The following is an 18975-nucleotide window of genomic DNA, read 5'->3' on the forward strand; positions in this document are numbered from 1 at the left end:
TTTTTCCACAACCCAGTGAGGACAACCAAGCCTGGCAGTAAAGTCAGATGGAAGTCGCATTCCTTGCGGTCCCAGAGACATAAAAAACAGAACCCAAGGACGGTGCCGCCACTTTTGAGAGAACCACAGCAGAAAGAGGAGCTCAGATGGCCGTTATCTGATTGTGCTTGATAATAATTTCTTGCCGTTTCAGTTCTTTCTGGTCCTGTGTTGTTATACTTTCTGGACTATTTCTGTTTCCATTTTCTCTTTGGAGCTCAGAAGTAAATGGAGTCACTAGGGTGGTTCCCTAAATTTTCACACTGTTTTGCCGGCCTTCTTGCTGCCGGTCACGGTGTTCACGTTTTATGTTCTTTCAGTTCTGAAGACCTCATGCGTGTGTTGAATTGACTTTACTTGCATTCTGTGTTCTGTCTTGAATGATTTGCCCCATTCTTTTTGACATCCATTGCACACCCAACCTACCTGGAAGAGGGTCACTCCTTGAATTGCCCTTCAAGATTTCACCACTTGTTCATCCTAGGAGGTTTTTTGGGAATTTCTCTTGTCTTGTTAGAGAGTCAAGGCAGGGGGCCGTCAGCTATAAGGCCTGTTAAAGCCATTGAGGCATTGCTTGGGTGATTTTAGGCTACAAAAATCATTTTTGTTGTTGTCTATCCAATAACTTATTATTGGATTATTTGTTAGGTACTATACAGTATATCGTGTCTATGATCTGCTTCATGCAACTGAGAGGATGTGGTGGATGTGGTGGATATTCGCCAACTAGTTGACCAACCTCAAGCATTACCTGGTAGGTAACAACCCAAATATCAGAGTGTGATCACACATATGCATATATATTGTGGATGTCGTTTGGGTCGGACCAGCGTTGTGGCTGGAAGAGGTTACAGTTCCTTACCTGGACGGGACATACACATCCTGACCAGGAAAGTGAGAGGAGCCAGACTTGGAGGAATTGGTCAGAACAGGGGGTCGGACAGCTAGTTGAAGAATGAATATGTTGCTGAGGGCCTTTTCCTCCCCCAGAACACTAGATGGCAGCAGTGCCATCTTGCAGCACCCAATGACCTCAGCAGGGCTGCTCTACCAGACTACATCTCCCAGCATGCCCTGCTGGTTCTCCCTGGAGACTGCTATCTGACCCTCTGTTCTGGCCAATTCTTCCAGGTCTGGTCCCTCTCTATTTCCTATTCGGCTTCCCATCCAGGTAAGGAACCATCGCCTCTTCCATCCACAATGCCGGTCCAGCCAATACAGCATCCACAATATATATATATATATATATATAAATACATATGATATTTTGTTGAGATTGAGGGCCATGTGAGCCATTCCAGCTACAAATCTTCCATTCCAGAACATCCAATAGGGCGACTGTAAAACCAGTGAAGAACCCCAAACTCCATAAAATCAGCTTGAGATGACTTTTGCTTTGTGGCTTGCTGATAATCATTCGATGATGGGTCAGCTGTGGCCTTAAACAGATGGACGTGGTCAGCAACAATACTCAGATAGGTTGTAGATTCAAGCAAAGATTGATTGGTATTAAATGACCCAAAATTTACCAAGAAAAGGCTTTCCCTATACCATCACACCACCACCACCAGCCTGGACTGTTGATGCAAGGCAGGTTGGGTGTCTGGATTCATGACGTCGGTGCCAAATTCTGACTGTGCCATCTGTCAGATTCATCAGACCAGGCTTGAGCTGTCCAGTTTCAGTTAGATTGTACCCTTTGCAGCCTCAACTATTTGCTCTTGGCGGACAGGAGTGAAACCCAGCGTAGTCCTCTGTTATGCCTTCTGAGATGCTTTTCTGCTAGCCACAGTTTTACAGAGTGGTTATCTGAGTTACCATAGCCTTTCTGTTGGCTCAGACCAGTCTGGCCATGCACCGCTGCCCCCTCTCATCAACAAGGCATTTCAGCCCACGGAGCTGCTGTTCACTGGCACCATTCTAAGTAAACTCAGGAGATCTGCAGTGGCAGAAATACTCACAACAGCCCTTCTGACACCAACAGTGACTGACATCACATTTGTTCCCTTTTCTGAACTGAAACTTCTGACCAGGATCTGTAGGATTTAATACATTGTGCTGCTGCCATATGATTGGCTGACTAGATGTTTGCATGGATAAACAGGGTCAAGACTGAGACACTTCCTTCTGGGAATGGCCACCTTTATATGGTTCAGACCATAAGGGGCGGGGCGACTCTGAATGATCAGGGCGGAGTCACTCACCCTCAAGGGGTGTGGTCTCGGAGCTGCAGAGTGAAGAGGGAGCAGACTGTTAGTGAAAGCACCCTCTCTTGTCCCATAGTGGTATTGCACAAATGATCTGAGGCAAAAAGGTGATCCGCAGGCATACATGCATGACAATGCACAGGTATATATGTTGTAAATAAAGCAGAGAAACACAAATAACTATTGAGTTTCAATTACCTCGATTTTATCTATCTATCTATTATATAGTGCCTTTCATCTAGATTAAGTTTACTCAATAGTGCAGTATATTAAATCTATTCAAAAATATAGTTTGTAATTTGTTGCCTTATTTTTTAAGTAATTTTAACGCATTATATTTTAAAGTGTAGTTTGTATTTTTTCTGATTTTGCACTTTGCACAATTGCACTATAGTCTTTTGCACATTTCCTACATACATGTAGATATGTACATACAAATATATATTTCTTTCTTGTATATGTAGAAATGTTACTTTGTGACAGTTGTATACACACATACACATGCACAGAGAGCAAGGTAAAACCAGAGTCCAATTCCTTGTATGTGTATATATACTTGGCCAATAAAGCTGATTCTGATTCCCAGAATGAAAAGGTGCTCTGTTAAGAAGTGGAGCTTCAATGAGCCACACAACCCATTAATGTGCCACTGGAGAACCAGGGTTCATAGGTTCTTCCTGCCTTGCACCCGACGCTTCCACGGATGGCTCCGACTGCCCCACCGTAGCTTTGGAAGATGGCTGGCTGGCTGGCTGACTTGTTTTGTTATTTTGTCCTTTTCTCTTTTATTGGAGAGGAGACTTTCACTGGACTCCTGCAAGGAGAAAATGCGCCTTGTAATTAGAGCTGGTAATCCCGACCTTCGCCCACCAGCAAATTTCCTGTCCCATCAGATATTAGTGGATAAACCCCTAATTTTTGACGTGGCCACTGAATCAGCTTAATTTCAGTAGTTTACGCGGAGGCTCGGCTTTAGGGGATGATGAAGCCCTTAATATGCATATGGTCGAGTCATTTGGCAAGTTATGGGCGAGCGCGCAAACCAATTGGGGGGAATAAAATGAGACTGGGGCAAGACGAGCAAGAAAAAAAGTAATAAAACTAAATAAAATCATTTGTGAGAACTGTGGCCGAGTTATAGGAAGGCGCAGAGAAGAACGGCGAGCCTCGCGGCGGCCCTGCTCTTCGGCCTTTTGGGCAATAAATCGGTTAGGGGAGATCTTGATACGTGCTCATCAGGTAGGATTATCCCGGATTAAACTAATCAGTAAATGTTTCTCCGTTCATTATTTCCCGAAGAAGATTTTCAAGCGATTCTCTCCGCGGTCAAGATTATTAATCCCTTAAAGAGCGTAACATCAAAAAATCGCGTTTTGCTCTAATTTTAGTCCTTGCTGGGTTCACGTGCCCGCGCCGCTCACCCACTCGGAGACACGGCACGCGCGCCACGTGCCCGCGCCTGACTGAGAAGCCTTTCGCAATGCTCTTCCATCGTTTAGTGGCACACGTGCTGGGCGGGCGCTATAAAGGGGCGGGGCGGGGAGCGATGCGGCGTGCAGTGAATCAGCGTCGTTAATGAAATGGGCGTCGTGTCATCAGCGCTCCAATGCATTTAAAAAGAGGCGGATAACCCAAGTCGACCGAGCGGAGAGCTTTCAGGTAAAGAAGACTTCGGGGTCGGGGAGGTCTGCGTGCCGATGGAGTGACATGTTGGTAGGACACGCGAGTGAGAATAGGCCAGCACTTTGTACACGTGATCTAATAAGCCTATAACAACAATCAATTCGATTTCGTTTAGAATTCCATTTTCATACACACATCTCCAAATATGTGAAAAATTAAAAGCCAAAATAAAATGAATAATAAAAAAAAAGCTTCAGACTTCAGCTGTGAAGGCTGTGAGTTCAAATCCTGCAGGGTGTGACCCTGAGCGAGTCACTTTACCGGCCTGTGCTCCAATCACTCAAACAAAAGACCTGCTGCCAACTGTATCTCAGTCCATTAAGCGACTGTGAAAATCGTCTTTGTAGGAACGTTAGAATCGCAAAAATCTGCCCTCAGGCCTACAGTGCCATCACAAATTCTTCAGACCCCCTTTACTTTCTGCACACTTTATGGTCTTGTAGATTGCATTTTAACATTTGCCATTCTTGCCCATTAAAGTGACGACATGTTTACAGAGAGGTTTGCAAGTTTATTACAAATCAAAAAACTGAAACCTTTCCTTCCCAGAAGCATTCAGAGTTTTTACTGTGGCGCTCTACATTACCTCCTTTTTGCTTGAATCCTCCTCAAGAAGTTTCTAGAACTTGACTGGCATCCACTTGAGGCAAACCGAATTGAATGGATGTCAGTTAGAAAGGCAAGGTTATTTTTGGGTACCCCCTCGTAATGTTATTTTTGATTTTTGAGCCCTCCATGGACCTCCATCAGAGGGTGACAAACGAGAAATTTCAAATTCCAGTCAAGAATATTCACAACTTTAAATAAACGGAAGCATTCATGTTAATATTTCAAATATTTGACACAGCAATTCTTGTTTATCATGTACTTCTTCTACCTTACAAAGTCAATCCTGGCATTTCTTATGAAGACCCCAATTTAGGGCGGCTTACGCTGATTCAGACTTTTTTTTTTTTGGCCCTTGTGGCTGCCAGATGTCCCGTCTTGTCTTGAATTTGAGAAGGGCCGTCATCTGCAATGTCCACATCATCCAGACGTGTCCACAGCGTCCAGTGTATCCTGTTCTTCTTCCCTGCCGCAGTTGATTTCATGATCCGGTTCATCACCAGGAGGAACAGAGAAGGTGACAGTTGGCACCCGTGTCACACGCTAGTTCTGACTTCAAAGGAGCCTGGTAGCTGGCCTGGACGGACCACCTTGAAAGTCACGCCCTTGCAGTGCCCTGTAGGAGATTTTGTCCGGTGTTCTCTCATGTCTCGGGAGCTTCCATGATGTTTCCCTGTCGGCACGGCCTAATGCCTTCTCTTCTGTTGTTTCTGCTTGTATCGTCTTTCTTGAACTCTTCTTGTGTTCGGTTTCGCTGTTTGGTTCTCCATCTTGCTCTTTTTCATTATTCAGAGACCTGGACGAGCTTGTCGCCATGTTAAAATGGCAGGACGTGATGACATAATGTCTTAGGAGACTTTTGTGTCTCGTGACTGGCAATGGGCATTGCAACTGTTAAAACACACACACACACACAAAATGGTGGTGCCTACGTAAGAATCCATCCATCCACCCATTACTCAACCCACTATATCCTAACTACAGGGTCACAGGGGTCTGCTGGAGCCAATCCCAGCCAACACAGGGCACAAGGCAGGAAACAAAGCCTGGGCAGGGCGCCAGCCCACTGCAGTACATAAGAATCTGAAAAAGTAATTGGCACTGAGGTGATGTCATGAAACGAAACATGACTTGGCAATCAATTTTTTAAGTGAGGAGTGAAAGATTTAAAGAATCGGTGTGCATGCAATTATAAGTGACGGTGCAGCTTGGCACAGGAGCGGGCAGCTCGTCACCCTCTGAAGCCACACGGCCTTCCACTGCTTATTAAGGCTGTCTGGCCCAGCGGGTGGCCCACTGGCAGGCATGCGTACTTCCTGTGAAGAGCCACCGCCACTTGTCCAGTTCATTTACGTCTCCTTCAAACGCTTGTCCGGTTCGTTTAGCCTGGTGTGGCGTGAGGCTGAGGCCAACGTGTGCTAATTAAAATCAAATCGAGTGAATCGTGAAGCCCTCATTAAGAAACGAGAAGAATCGGAGGGAATGGCGAGCGGGTTGGACTCGCCGCTGACTGTCAGACACCAGTTAGCTAAACTGAGCGACTCCTACACAGCGGGGGTCAGCGGCTGGGGCTTTCTATGAGGTCATGGATGAAGACCAGAAGCCGACCCCTCATTTCAGTGTCCTCACCCACCTGCACCCTGCACTCCACTGGGTTTCATCCCAGGCTCAGATAGGCTTTCTTTTTTATTTCATCCTGTTATTGTTTTCTGAACAACTTATCATCACACCTACATGAGCTTGTTGGACATCCCATTCCAAAGCCATGAACATTAATATGGAGTTGCTCCCCTCCTTATAACAGCCTTCACTCTTCTGTCTACCAGATTTTGGAGGGCATCTGAGGGAATTTGTGCTCATTCAGCCAAAATGGTATTTTTGAGGTGAGGAACCAATGGTGGACAAGAAGACCTGGCACACCATCAGCATTCCCATTCATTCCAAAGGGTGGAGGTCTGGAATCTATGAAGACCACTCAAGTTCCTCCATGTCTTTATGGACCTGGCTTTGTAGTCATGGTGGTGCAGAGAAGGGTCCTCCACAAACTGAAGCACACAATTGTCTGAAATGTCATTGTCTTATGTAGCATTAGCTCCTGAGACCCTAAATGTGGTCCATCGACAGGCAGCCCATACTTGACCATCACGTGCCCGGGTCCTTGAGCAGGTCTTGTGAGTGCTGCTGCTCTGTTGCTGCTATGCCGTCTTTCTGACTCGTTCACACACGCACACGCACACACTCTGCCCAACTTCTCGGAGTGGCTCCACCCCTTTTTTGTTCTGCCCAAACCAGACGAAGGCAGTTCTTTATATGAAGACGAAATGTAACCAAGAAACGAGCCTGATTCAGAAGCCAAACATCTCTGCACTCTTTTGTCAAAAACAGCATCGTAAGCCCACAGACTGTTGTCTGTATAACTGCCACAGAGTTTCTTTAACCAGAATTCCCTACAAAGAAAACACCAGTCTTGCAAACAACACCAGTCTTGGAAAACAACTGGGACTGATCTTAATAATGTGGTGGCAAAATTCACATCAATTAAATACAATTATTATAATTAAATTCTGTTTCTAATAAATAAGAAAAAGAATTTAAAATGATCCAAAATTAGCAATAAATCTAAACTCTCTGTATTCCTCCAAGCTCTACCCCTACTGACAACATTAGTCGCACAGGCACCTCCTCTTTGGACAATATCACTCTCACAGGCCCCACCCCTTTTGACAACATCACTCTCTCAGGCCCCACCCATTTTGACAACATCACTCTCACAGGCCCCACCCATTTTGACAACATCACGCTCACAGGCTCCACCTTTTTGGACAACATCACTCTCACAGGCTCTGCCTCTTTGGACAACATCACTCTCACAGGCCCCACCCCTTTTGACAACATCACGCTCACAGGCTCCACCTTTTTGGACAACATCACTCTCACAGGCCACACCCCTTTTCACAACAATGCTGTAACAGGCTCCGCCTCTAAGTACTGTGTCTATTTCTCTCACTGGTCACGTTCATGAGTTGTGTTCCCACCGAATAACAGAAACTGTAACCTTTATGTGAAACGTGTGACATGCAAATAGCACTGATGCACTTTGAAGTGAGATGTGCTTGAGAGTTCCCCCCACACACAAACACTTAACTATTTCAGCAGGCAGGAATGAAGATTAATGTGGTGTGAAGTGCAGCACTCCGTCTTCACTGATAACTCTCCAAAGTCCAGACTTCTAATAGATTTATAAGATGGCACCAGTGCTTGTGGTCATCCAGTCAGCAGAATTCATTAACCGAGCCCCACCCACGATGATCCTGGTTAAAAGAAAAGTCCATACGCTAGAGTAGGAGCTAAAAGAAGTACCAGAAACTGCAAATGGCCTAAGGGCCTGCAATGGGAATGCTACAAAAGCTCCTGAGTTTCTTTATTGTCTCTGATTTCTGAAAAAAAATCCCTGCAGTGGGAAGGCGCCTTACTTCTCTCTCTGTTTTGCTGTCTGGCTCCCTTGCTTCCTTCCTTCTGAGACTCCACCCATTTGAACAGTGTCTTTCTAAGAGGCTCCGCCCCCGTGACAGTCTCTGTTTCTACTCTATATCTCTCCATTTGAGGCTTCACCTCTTATTACAGTGCCTCTCTCCCTGGCTCCACCCTTTCTAACATTGTCTCTTTCACTGTCTTTCTTTAAGCTCCACCCCTTATGACAGTGCCTCTCTCCCTGGCTCCACCCTTTATAACAATGTCTCTTTCACTGTCTTTCTTTAAGCTCCACCCCTTATGACAGTGCCTCTCTCCCTGGCTCCACCCTTTCTAACAATGTCTCTCTTGCTGTCTTTCTTTAAGCTCCACCCCTTATGACAGTGCCTCTCTCCCTGGCTCCACCCTTTCTAACAATGTCTCTCTTGCTGTCTTTCTTTAAGCTCCACCCCTTATGACAGTGCCTCTCTCCCTGGCTCCACCCTTTCTAAAAGTGTCTTTTTTGAGGCTCCACCCCTACTGACCCCGCCCTTCTCTCTCTCAAGCCTCATATTCTCCTTTAAGACTACAATGAGGCATTGCCAGCCATTCACTGTTACATGTGTTCATTCTGTGGCACGTTTCTAGTTCTGACCACAATGAGGCAGGAGCAGATGGGTGGTCCGGTCCCAGGTGGAAGTATTGCTCAAGCCAGTGATTACAATTGTAGTGTTTAATCCAAGTTCTTCATTAGCAGATGCGTTTTACCTTTGGGACTGAACTTGGCACAACGCTCAAGAGTGTCATCTACCCGGCCAAGGTAAACCTGTGCTAAAATGTCAGTGGGGCCACAGTGGAGGAAATGACGTCCACACCTACATCTCCGTGGCTAGCAGACCAGCTGCTTCCTCATTTCCTGACACATTTATGGATGAAAGAAAACAGAAAAGTGAGCATTAGTGGAATTTTTGAGGGAGTCAATGAAAATAAACTTTATAAAGATGATGCAGTGTTAAAAAAACTCTCAATGCCATCACTGAGTTTAGGAGAAAATACAGCAGCAGACAGCAGAAAGTTTGGGAAGGCAGAAGTCAGCTGTCACTTCATTTTCTTTGGGCCCCCTTGAACACAAATGAAGAAAGTATACGTCTACTGGGGGGGGGGTCTTTAAGGGTCAATGATTCTAAAAATAGCATTAGACAGGGCAATTTAAAAAGGTGAAAATTATTACCATCTTTAATTTGTTTTAGGCACGGCCATTTTGGAGCTTCAGCATCAGGTGTTCCCATGGCGATCACCTCCCAGAATCCCCCCTGAATTACGATGCTTCCATATTTAGGTCAGTACAGATGTTGCTTTCATATCCAAGATTGATGGTAATAAACCTTAAACACATGCGTGAAAAATCCTCTCTTTGTTTTCCTGATTATTACATTTTATCCTTCCATTACTGGCTTTCCAACTTTTGATTTGATTTTCTGACTTTGAACTTGGCTTTCCCCAACTCTGTTTTTCTTCTGATCCTTCCCATTAAACATATACAGCAGCACGTCACCCTGAGTCTGAAAACCAGTGGGCGCTACACAGGGTGGGCCGTTGGGATGAATTTGTAGATAATCATGACAAACAGAATCCCGAATCTGTGGATATGGCTACACGATGAACTCGCCCACTGGGATTGGCACAGGCCGTTTACACGCATATACAGGGAAACGCTGGGTCACAAAATGGATGGATATCGATGGGTTTCACTCCTTCTGCACTTTGATAATTCCATATCCTGTATCACCAATCTGTGCTCCATAAGATAAGGACATCGACTGAGTGAAAGCACATTTCTGGCGTTAAATACGGCAACATTTGACTGAAGTTCAGGGGCTGAGGGTGAGCTGAGGGTGGGCTGTCCCCCACAATTGTGTTACTGTGAACTAAGGTGCTGGTACCCTATGTAGGTCCCCGTGAAACACTGGTTGTCACCATACATTGACATTAAATCGAAGAGCAGGGTTTGGGTGGCCTCCCATGAAGCACCAGGATACATCAACAGTGGATCAAAGAGCAAACTGGGGACCCAGTCAGGCTTCTAACACCACAGCTAAGACAAAGTCAGCCAGTCAGTCAGCCAGTCAGTCAGGCAGTCAGTCAGTCAGTCAGTCAGTCATTGTCCAACCCGCTATATCCTAACACAGGGTCATGGGGGTCTGCTGGTGCCAGCACAGGGCACAAGGCAGGAACAAATCCCCGGGCAGGGCGCCAGCCCACCGGAGTAAGACAAAGTGCCAGTACTGTATATGGAAACTGCAAGTGGGGTCTGGTACTGCATACTGGTAAGCACCGGCCCACTTCAAGCAGCGCTTTCCACGTTTTCTAAATTCCAGACTGATTGGTTGATCAATTGATTTTAGAAGAGCCGCCTTCTCTTTCACTCCAACTGTTCCAAGTTTTCCGAATCCCAGGCTGATTGATTCAATGACTTACTGATTCACCATCTCATCATTATGTCGTTCCATGATTCCAGGTTTTCCAATTCCTAGCCTAACTAATTCACTAACTGGTTTTTCATCTCATTTCCAAGCTGTGACCCTGCTCTGAGTTTTCCAGATCCCAGAATGACTGACCAATTGGCTGCCTGATTTGTTTAAGGAGGCGGGTCTCTCATTTTCTCACTGTGCTGTTTTGATTGGTTGATTGAAGTTGACTGGTCTGCCATTTCCTTCCCACGCTATTCCCAGTTTTCCCAGTCCCTGTCTGTAGATCACATTGCCTTTTCTTCCCTGCATGTTGGCTTTGTGGAGGAGTCGCATTTTCAGAGCAAACTTTCATTTTTCTCCCCCTTGGCAGATGAATAGAAAATAACTTGTCATTTTAATTCACGTAATAACGGGCCCGCTAAAAGGTTTTCTGCGGATTAATATAAAGCTCCTGTGCGTGTTTTGCCCCTTTCTCCAATTTCAGGCCGTGAGCTCCCATATGGTATTAAACATATGGTGAGTGTTATGAGTAAAACGAATTGAAAACTCAAATTTACGAAGGATTTGTGATTTACTTGTCATAAATGTCTGTTTTTTTTCTTTCTCTCATTCTCTCTAAGCGATATGGGGGGGCGAGTCCAATTTTTGACCTCAAAGGTCGCACTGTGAGCCACGGAAACTTAAGCCCTACTTAGAACTTTATGACACATTAAAAGACGATTTATTTTTTTTTTCACTTTTCTTTTTTCGCAGCCGCGATCATCCCGAGCTTTATTTTCATCTCCAATTTTATTCATCATTAAAGCCAAATGAATAATACCTGTATCTACAGAAGGATTTACACGAGCTTGCAAAGAAAATATTGGGATTAATGCTGAGCGCTGAACTGTCGCATAATAAATCAATTTCTTCCTGTGATTATGAGACATCAAACATGCTGCTACACTCCCGAGTGCCTGCCTGCCAGCCCACCAGCCCGCCCGAGTGTGACAGATGTCTTGTGTTAACTTGGAATGATTAAATGTCATCTCAAAAGCCACCGCTCGGGTGCCCAGCCCTGGCGCAATCTGTTACGATGCAGTGCGGTCTTCGCGGACCTCCATATTGGAGTTTGAGGGGAGGGGAGGGGAGGGGGGCGCACGCGTCGGTCCTCAGTCAGCGTCGTTGTCGCACACCGGCTTCGTGGTGATCGCGCCACGCCGGATGACAGTTCAAAAGGCGCTGGCTGGCGGGGCTGGCTATCCGCTCGGTCTTAATCTCAGCTTCCGCCTCGTCTTTGCCAGCTCGCGGGTCTCGTGAGATTAAGGCCAATGGGGCTAAGAACAGATTGGGCACACAATGAGAATGAGAAGACAATCGGTTTACAAATGCAGACCATTAGTTCACATTTTAGCACAGACCTGAACCCGCTTGGTGATCTGCGGCCAAGTCGGCCATCCCATCCCAGTGTCGCCGCGAGTAAAATTGGGCGTGTCGAGGTGGTGATAGAGGCGGAGTCCAAGTCACCGAGCCTATAACTTGGAGGGGCTAATTAACAGGGCAACAGCGCGTGTGTCAGGGGCGTGGCTTAACGACCACTTCAAGTGCTGGTGAGAAACAGCAGAGCAGACCACCGCGGTGCACTGACGAGTTCGGGTTGGGAAATGAATGACCTGTGGAGGCGGCCATAGGAGTACGTGGGGCCTCGGGCGAGTGTCATATGCGGGGCCGAGAGCCATGAGTGTAGGCTATATACCGTACCACCACGCTCACGGGCTTGTCCGCCTCTAATGCTGTTCGCCTTATTATGGTTTTTTTTTAATTTATTTTTATATTTTTTTTATTTTTCCTTTTTTAAATACAACACACAAACAAACAATCAATGCCCATCTTTTACAATACTAACAGAAAAAAAGGGGTAAATTAATGAATAGCAAAGCTCAAAATATTACTTAACGAGACATCAATATAATCCAGATATGGAGTCCAAACTTGAAGAAAAGCTTCAGTAGACATATGAATAAGACAAGTTAAGGATTCTAAGGGAATCATTTCCTTAATAATCTTATGCCATCCTTTCAAAGATGGGGGTTTGTCACTGAGCCAAGTTAACAATATATTTTTTCTGGCAGCAAAGGCTACAATATCAAATAAACGTCTGTTGAATTTGTTCCGCAGTTGTCCAACTGGGAGACCTAAAATCAATGATATTGGGTCCAACTGTAGCTCACATCCAAACATACGACTCATACAAACAATAACTTTTGACCAATAAGTTCTAATAACAGGACAATTCCATACTAAGTGGGTATAATCTCCCACCTCTACCTTACATTTCACACATAATGGTGAATTGCTTGAGTCAAACTTACTTCTAAGAAGGGGTGTAATAAGCAGTCTATGCACAATCCTACATTGAATAGCTTTGGCCCAAATGGAAATCTTATTTGCCTGACTCCAAACCAGTTCCCTTTCCTCCTCTGTAATGGCCTTATTATTGTTAAAAAACATGGTGCCTTATGTTGGTACCGTTGGCCGTTTGATTACATTACGCATTGTAATTGTTCATATATTGGTTTGGTGGCCTTTAACCAACTTAATTAATGATTCAGAAACATTTTGCACGCAACATTAACAAACTAGATAACAGTCGTTTCTGCCGAACTCGCTGGAGTTGGCAAATTTATTTAATTACGGAGAACCAGAACACTTGTAATAAAACAAACACTTACCAACGCCCTGCCGAGGACCACTCTTTTCACCCAAAAGCAAGAAACATGATTTCTCACTTTGTATTTCGACAAGAAAGAACAGTCGAGATAAGGCCATTTGGAGACACCTGCATGGTATTAGCGTCGCCTTCTTTGCTGACCCAGTGTAAATCTGAAACTGAAGGGCGTAATTATTACGGTATTTTGAAACCAAAAATGTCGTGCTAAGAGCTTTCTTGGTTATTGGTATAGATGCCGGGAAAGGCTTCTAAAATAACAAGTCCTCGTTTATGAGAGGTTTCTGAAGAAATCCACCGCGTACCGTATTTCAGTCTGTAACAGATTTGAATCTCTTGCAGAGGCCCCGCATATTTGTATGATGAGCTGACGGTGACAAAAGAATCTCCAAGAGCGGGGACCCCTCAGGCGCTTGGCATGGGGCGATTGCCCTAGTCGCCACCCCCAAAGGCCGCCTCTGAGACCTGCCGTACATTTCAGAGTCCCTGCCTTTGATGTCTCACCTGCCCACTTCTGGGAGTCGTCGTTGCTTTCCAATGATTAATGCTAAGCTCTCATTTTTCATCTTCGATCCCTCCATCCTTCTTTCGTCTTTCGAGCAAGTCAAGCTGGGGAGCATGCACTGGTACAATGGGTTGCCGCACCCAATACACGGTGAAACAGCTCGGGATCCTGGTTGGCAACCCCCCAGGCAGACACTCGGTCCAGTGTCACCCTCTGGAAGTGACCCTCTATCTGCCTCAACCAGGTGTCACATGGGCGACCAATTGGCCTGGTCCAGCCACTCGGGTCCCCATCAATGAGGATCCTACGAGCTGCATCACCCTCAGGTAATGGCGCCGACTGGCCGTAGTCCCATAACTGACGCTCCCTCACAATGCAGGTAATGTGCCTCATTGAGGACACATTTGGAGAAGGGTTGAGGTGAAAATAAAAAGCAAAGTAAACGCATTCGAAGAGTTTTGGTTATTCACAAACAGGGAATCATTAATTAATGATTGAATGTAACAGGAGGACCACCTCACCTTACAACGTGGCCACCATTATGTCCTACCAGATTAGGGAGACTCTGTTGGAAACTCCACACTGGTTCAAAGGGTCATGAAGAAGAGTGACACCGGAACAGACATGGCGGGGGCTGGAGTTGCATAGCTAGTAAAGGGAAGTGTGGTGTGCCAACACGGTGACAATCACGAAAACAAAAAAGGTGGAATAACGAGACGCGACTGAGTGAGACTGCAAGGAAAAAAAAAATCAAGAGTCATACAGAAGGACCTGCAGGGGAACAAAAGGCAAGGAGCAGAGTGGTGGCTCTCAGGCTAAGGATCTGCACTGGTATCCTGAAGGTTGTCGGTTCGAATCCCCATCACTGCCAAAAGCAATCCTACCCTTAACCTTCAACTGCTCCAGGGGCGCTCACTGTACAATGGCTGACCCTGCACTCTGACCCCAAGGGGTATGCGGAAACTAACAAATTAACATATTCGTAATAACTGTATAAGGTGAAACAAAGAACAAACAAACAAAAGACTTTGAAAAGGGACTCAGACCAGTCAAAAACAAATGCACAGGAACATTCACTGTATACACGTAACTTACGTCAGCTCAGCGAAAAACGAAAATCAAACTTGAAGCCAATAATGGGAGTCGTGTTCTCATCACATGACAGACAGTGACTTTTAGGAGGACAGCGACAGGAGACACTGATGTGCTAATCCACCTACTGTATAAAGATTGGTGGAAAGATAGACATGAAAGGTGCTATATGATAGACAGACAGGCAGACAGATGTCTTGTGTTAATTTGGAATGATTAAAGGTCATGATAGATAGAATGAAAGGCACTATATAATATATATATAGATATGAAAGGTACTATATAATATATACTGTATATAGTTATGAAAGGCACTATATAATATATATAGATATGAAAGGCACTATATAATATATATATATAAATATGAAAGGTACTATATAATATATACTGTATATAGTTATGAAAGGCACTATATAATATATATATATAAATATGAAAGGTACTATATAATATATACTGTATATAGTTATGAAAGGCACTATATAACAGACTAGCCATGTGTGCCCAACTACGCTGCGCATGTTAAAGTTGTCGTGAAGGGCTCCCTGTTTAAACACAGCTGTCAGTCATGAACTGGGCCCTTCGTCGCACAGCATTATGATTTTTTATAAGGGAAACAAAATTACAAAAGAAAATCCTTGGACATTGATTCAATAGGAAGGGCCCACTCGGAATCACTGTCCGAATAGTAATCATGTGGTGGTGTAGGAGCATTTTTGCTTCTGCCCGTTCACAGTCCATCTTGTTTTCACGATGCTGTAATTTCCTCTCACGTTGTCTTCTCAACCTTTCTCCAATCTCGCAGGTTGCTTTGTGGCAATCCAAAGAGTAAGGCAATCTACACGGAGCAATGGTTATAAAAGGGGGGCACACAGGTATCCAGGCTCTTTAAAGCATAAATAGAGATCACTTCACTGACATGTGAGCAAGCCACGGTACAACTGTGAGACGCACAGCACTCGCCGGCTACAACGTAACAATAAGAATTTCCGTAACGTGCTGTTATGTTGTCATTCATTTTACCCCACTGTCTTTCTTTCATTCATATGTTACGTAGGCACGTACATTTTATCTTCAGCAATCTCATTCTCTAACCAGGCCTCAGGAGCTAACCAGCGTAACACTGTTCACCACCCCTTTCGTTATTCCGACACATTGTTGACATCTGTGAGTAACAACGACGTACTAAACTGGAAGGTGGTCTACGCATGCGTGGAATTCGCGGACAAAAAAAGATCAAGATCTAAATGAAGATCTCTTTAGTTAATTTAAAGCACAACAATTTGTTTAGTTTGAATGTCTGTGTTTTGAGGTGTGACTGGCGTATTACAGTCTTCAGTAGTATAAGCCTGGAGGAGATTCTTAATGCAATGCCTATGTTTTAGCTGTCTCTCTACTGCCATCTAGTGCTTCTTCTTCTAATTCATTCACGGACAAATAAAGATCAAGATCCAAATGAAGATTATATATAGAGATAGATAAATAGAACGGCTACTATATATATATATATATATATATATATATATATATATATATATATATATATATAGCTATGAAAGGTGCTATATAATAGATATGTAGATAGCAAAGGCACCATATAATGATAGATAGATAGACAGGAAAGGCACTATATAATGGAAACTTTATTAGTCCCAAATGAAATGCAACACTCTCCAGCACCATCATCAGTGAGCTGAAGGATCTGATGTTGAAACATTTTTCTTCCTTACCTGAAAAATCTTGGAAATGTAATATCTTTCATATCCGTCTACCTGTTTACGGTGGATTCAGAAAATATTCAGACCCCCTCCCTTTCTGCGTTGTAGATTTCATTTTAAATTGATCATTTTGTCGTTTTTGCCCACCAGTCTGCGCACAATAGTCCAGAATGACAAATTCATAACATGTTTTCAGAACGGATTCCAAATTTATGTCTCATTCACAGAATCCCCCAAATTCAGAACTTTACAGACATCCCCTTAGCAGCAAGTCCCACTCTGAGTCTTCATTGCTGTGTCTCTACCAGCTTGGCACTCCTAATCTGAGCGGGTATCCCATTGTTCCTGGCCAATCCTCTCAAGATCACTTGGATTTGTTGAGAAGTGACTGAGAACTGCCATCTTCAGGTCTCTCTGCGCATGTTCTGTGGAGTTTGGCTGAGACCCCCCCAGGAAACTCATAGGACTTGTCCCAGAGCCACTGCAGCATTGTCTTGGCTGGATGTCATTATGTCACTGTCGTGCTGTGCAGGATGGCACAGGTTTTTGTTCAGGGACTTCTGTGCTTGTTTGGCTGCAGTTCTCCTTCCCTCAGTTCTCACCAGTCTCCATGACATGATGCTTCACCATTGGGACGGCATTAGGTAGGTGGTGGGTCTTCACCAGATGTGGTGTTTGAAGTTCTCTCCAAAGAGTTCAGTTTTTGTCTCATCAGACCGGAGAATCTTTCCATTCAGACTCTCGGAGTCCTTTAAAAGTTAATTGGCAAACTCTGCTGTCAACACCTGATGAACGGAGTGCTGCTGAGATGGTTGTCCTTCAGATTGGCTCTCCCATCTCAGCTGAGGACTCGTGTAGCTCTGTTGGAGTGGCCATTGGGTTCTTTCTGACCTCCCCAGCCAAGACCCTTCTTCTTCAGTTAGGCTGTTTGGAAGAGTCCTGGTGGTTCCAAACGTCTTCCATTTCATAATTGTGGAGGCCCACGTGCTCCAGACAACACTCCAAACTTTACAGATGGATTGATCTTTTGGTCCTCATCTATGGTTTGGCACAGTTTGACTTTGGGGGTCTACAGAATCTTCTTAGGACTTTCTGGCCTGGTTTCTGTTCTCGACATGCAGCGTGAATCGGGGGACCTTCTGTGCATGTGTGCCTTTCTAAAAGATGTCCAATGAGCTCAGCTGGCCACAGGTGGGCTCCGATCAAGTTCTAGAAACTTCTCAAGGAGAGCTGAAGCAAGCAGGATGGATCTGAGGGTTAGGCTTAAGGTTAGGGTTAGGGTCTGAATACTTCTAGAAATGAGAGATTTATGTTTTTGATCCATCAGGAATGTGCAGAGCTTTCTGAAAACACGTTGTCATTTTGTCATTAGGGGTTACTGAGTGCACATGGATGGCCAAAATATGCAAATTACCATAAAGTGTGGGGGTCTGAAGACAGTTGTGAATCCGCTGTAGAGCTCTCTACACCCAATGAGAAGGTGAAGTGTTTTAATGGTCAGGTTGCAACAATTAGATGAACACCAGTAGAGTTGCATCTGCACAGAAATTGAGAACACTGGGGTGGGGTGGGGCGGGCGTGTTTTGGGGGGTTGGCTGGGGGGGGTTGGATTATGCATTTTGATAAGTAGGATGTAACGTTTGGACTCTCAGATTTGAACCCGGGGTCTAGGAGCTCTGAGGCCGTGAATATTCCCCTTCTTCTCCAAGAGCTGGTGGCAGCGGTGGGATCAGAGCCGTTGAGAAGACTTTCTTGCTGTCAGACTCTCTTATTGCTGTTGTGATGAATTCTGGAGAGACGAGCTTCAAAGAATTGGCAAGGCACAGAAATACACACATGGCTTATTTTAAAGCCTTTGGCACAATGAGACCACCCCCAAGCCCCCCGGGGAGGGGAGGAGGCGGACGCCACTTCATTTTGCTGCTTATCTAATTGTGGACTTAAGTCCAAGTGAACTCGGATTTGTCTGTGATGGAAAAGCATCAGAAATGAGGACAAGCATTGCTTGGAACGAGTTAATCTAGCGGCCCGTTAATAAGTCTTGTACTGGATTGCTTAATTTAAAAGCAACATAAACAGGAATTTGGCTTAGAGACGAGTACTTTGCATCAATAAATCAGCAGTATTTAGCCCTGTAATACATTAAGTGATTTTTAGGGCTTTTTTCTCTCTTTTGCTTGAGCCATTTATAGTAAGTGGGAGGAAAAAAAAAAAAAAAAGGAAGAAAGCCGAAATGAAGCCCACTGTGCGCAAAACTCAAGGAGCGCAAACGACGGGTCACCTCGGCCTACATGGGCTCCTGCCAGTCCCTGTGCCCCTCACGTCATTCACGACTTCACACCCTCGGCCGGACCGTCCAAGGAGGCCCAAATGTCGCCTTCTCCCCTAACAAGTGCAAACGCTGTGTTTACTGTCCTTCTAATCAGCTTTGCCTCCACTTCAGCGCTAATCTGATTGCAGCAGATTTACCCGCAAATCTTTTTTGTTATTATGT

Source organism: Polypterus senegalus, chromosome 16 (assembly GCF_016835505.1).
Source record: "Polypterus senegalus isolate Bchr_013 chromosome 16, ASM1683550v1, whole genome shotgun sequence".
NCBI lineage: Eukaryota > Metazoa > Chordata > Cladistia > Polypteriformes > Polypteridae > Polypterus > Polypterus senegalus.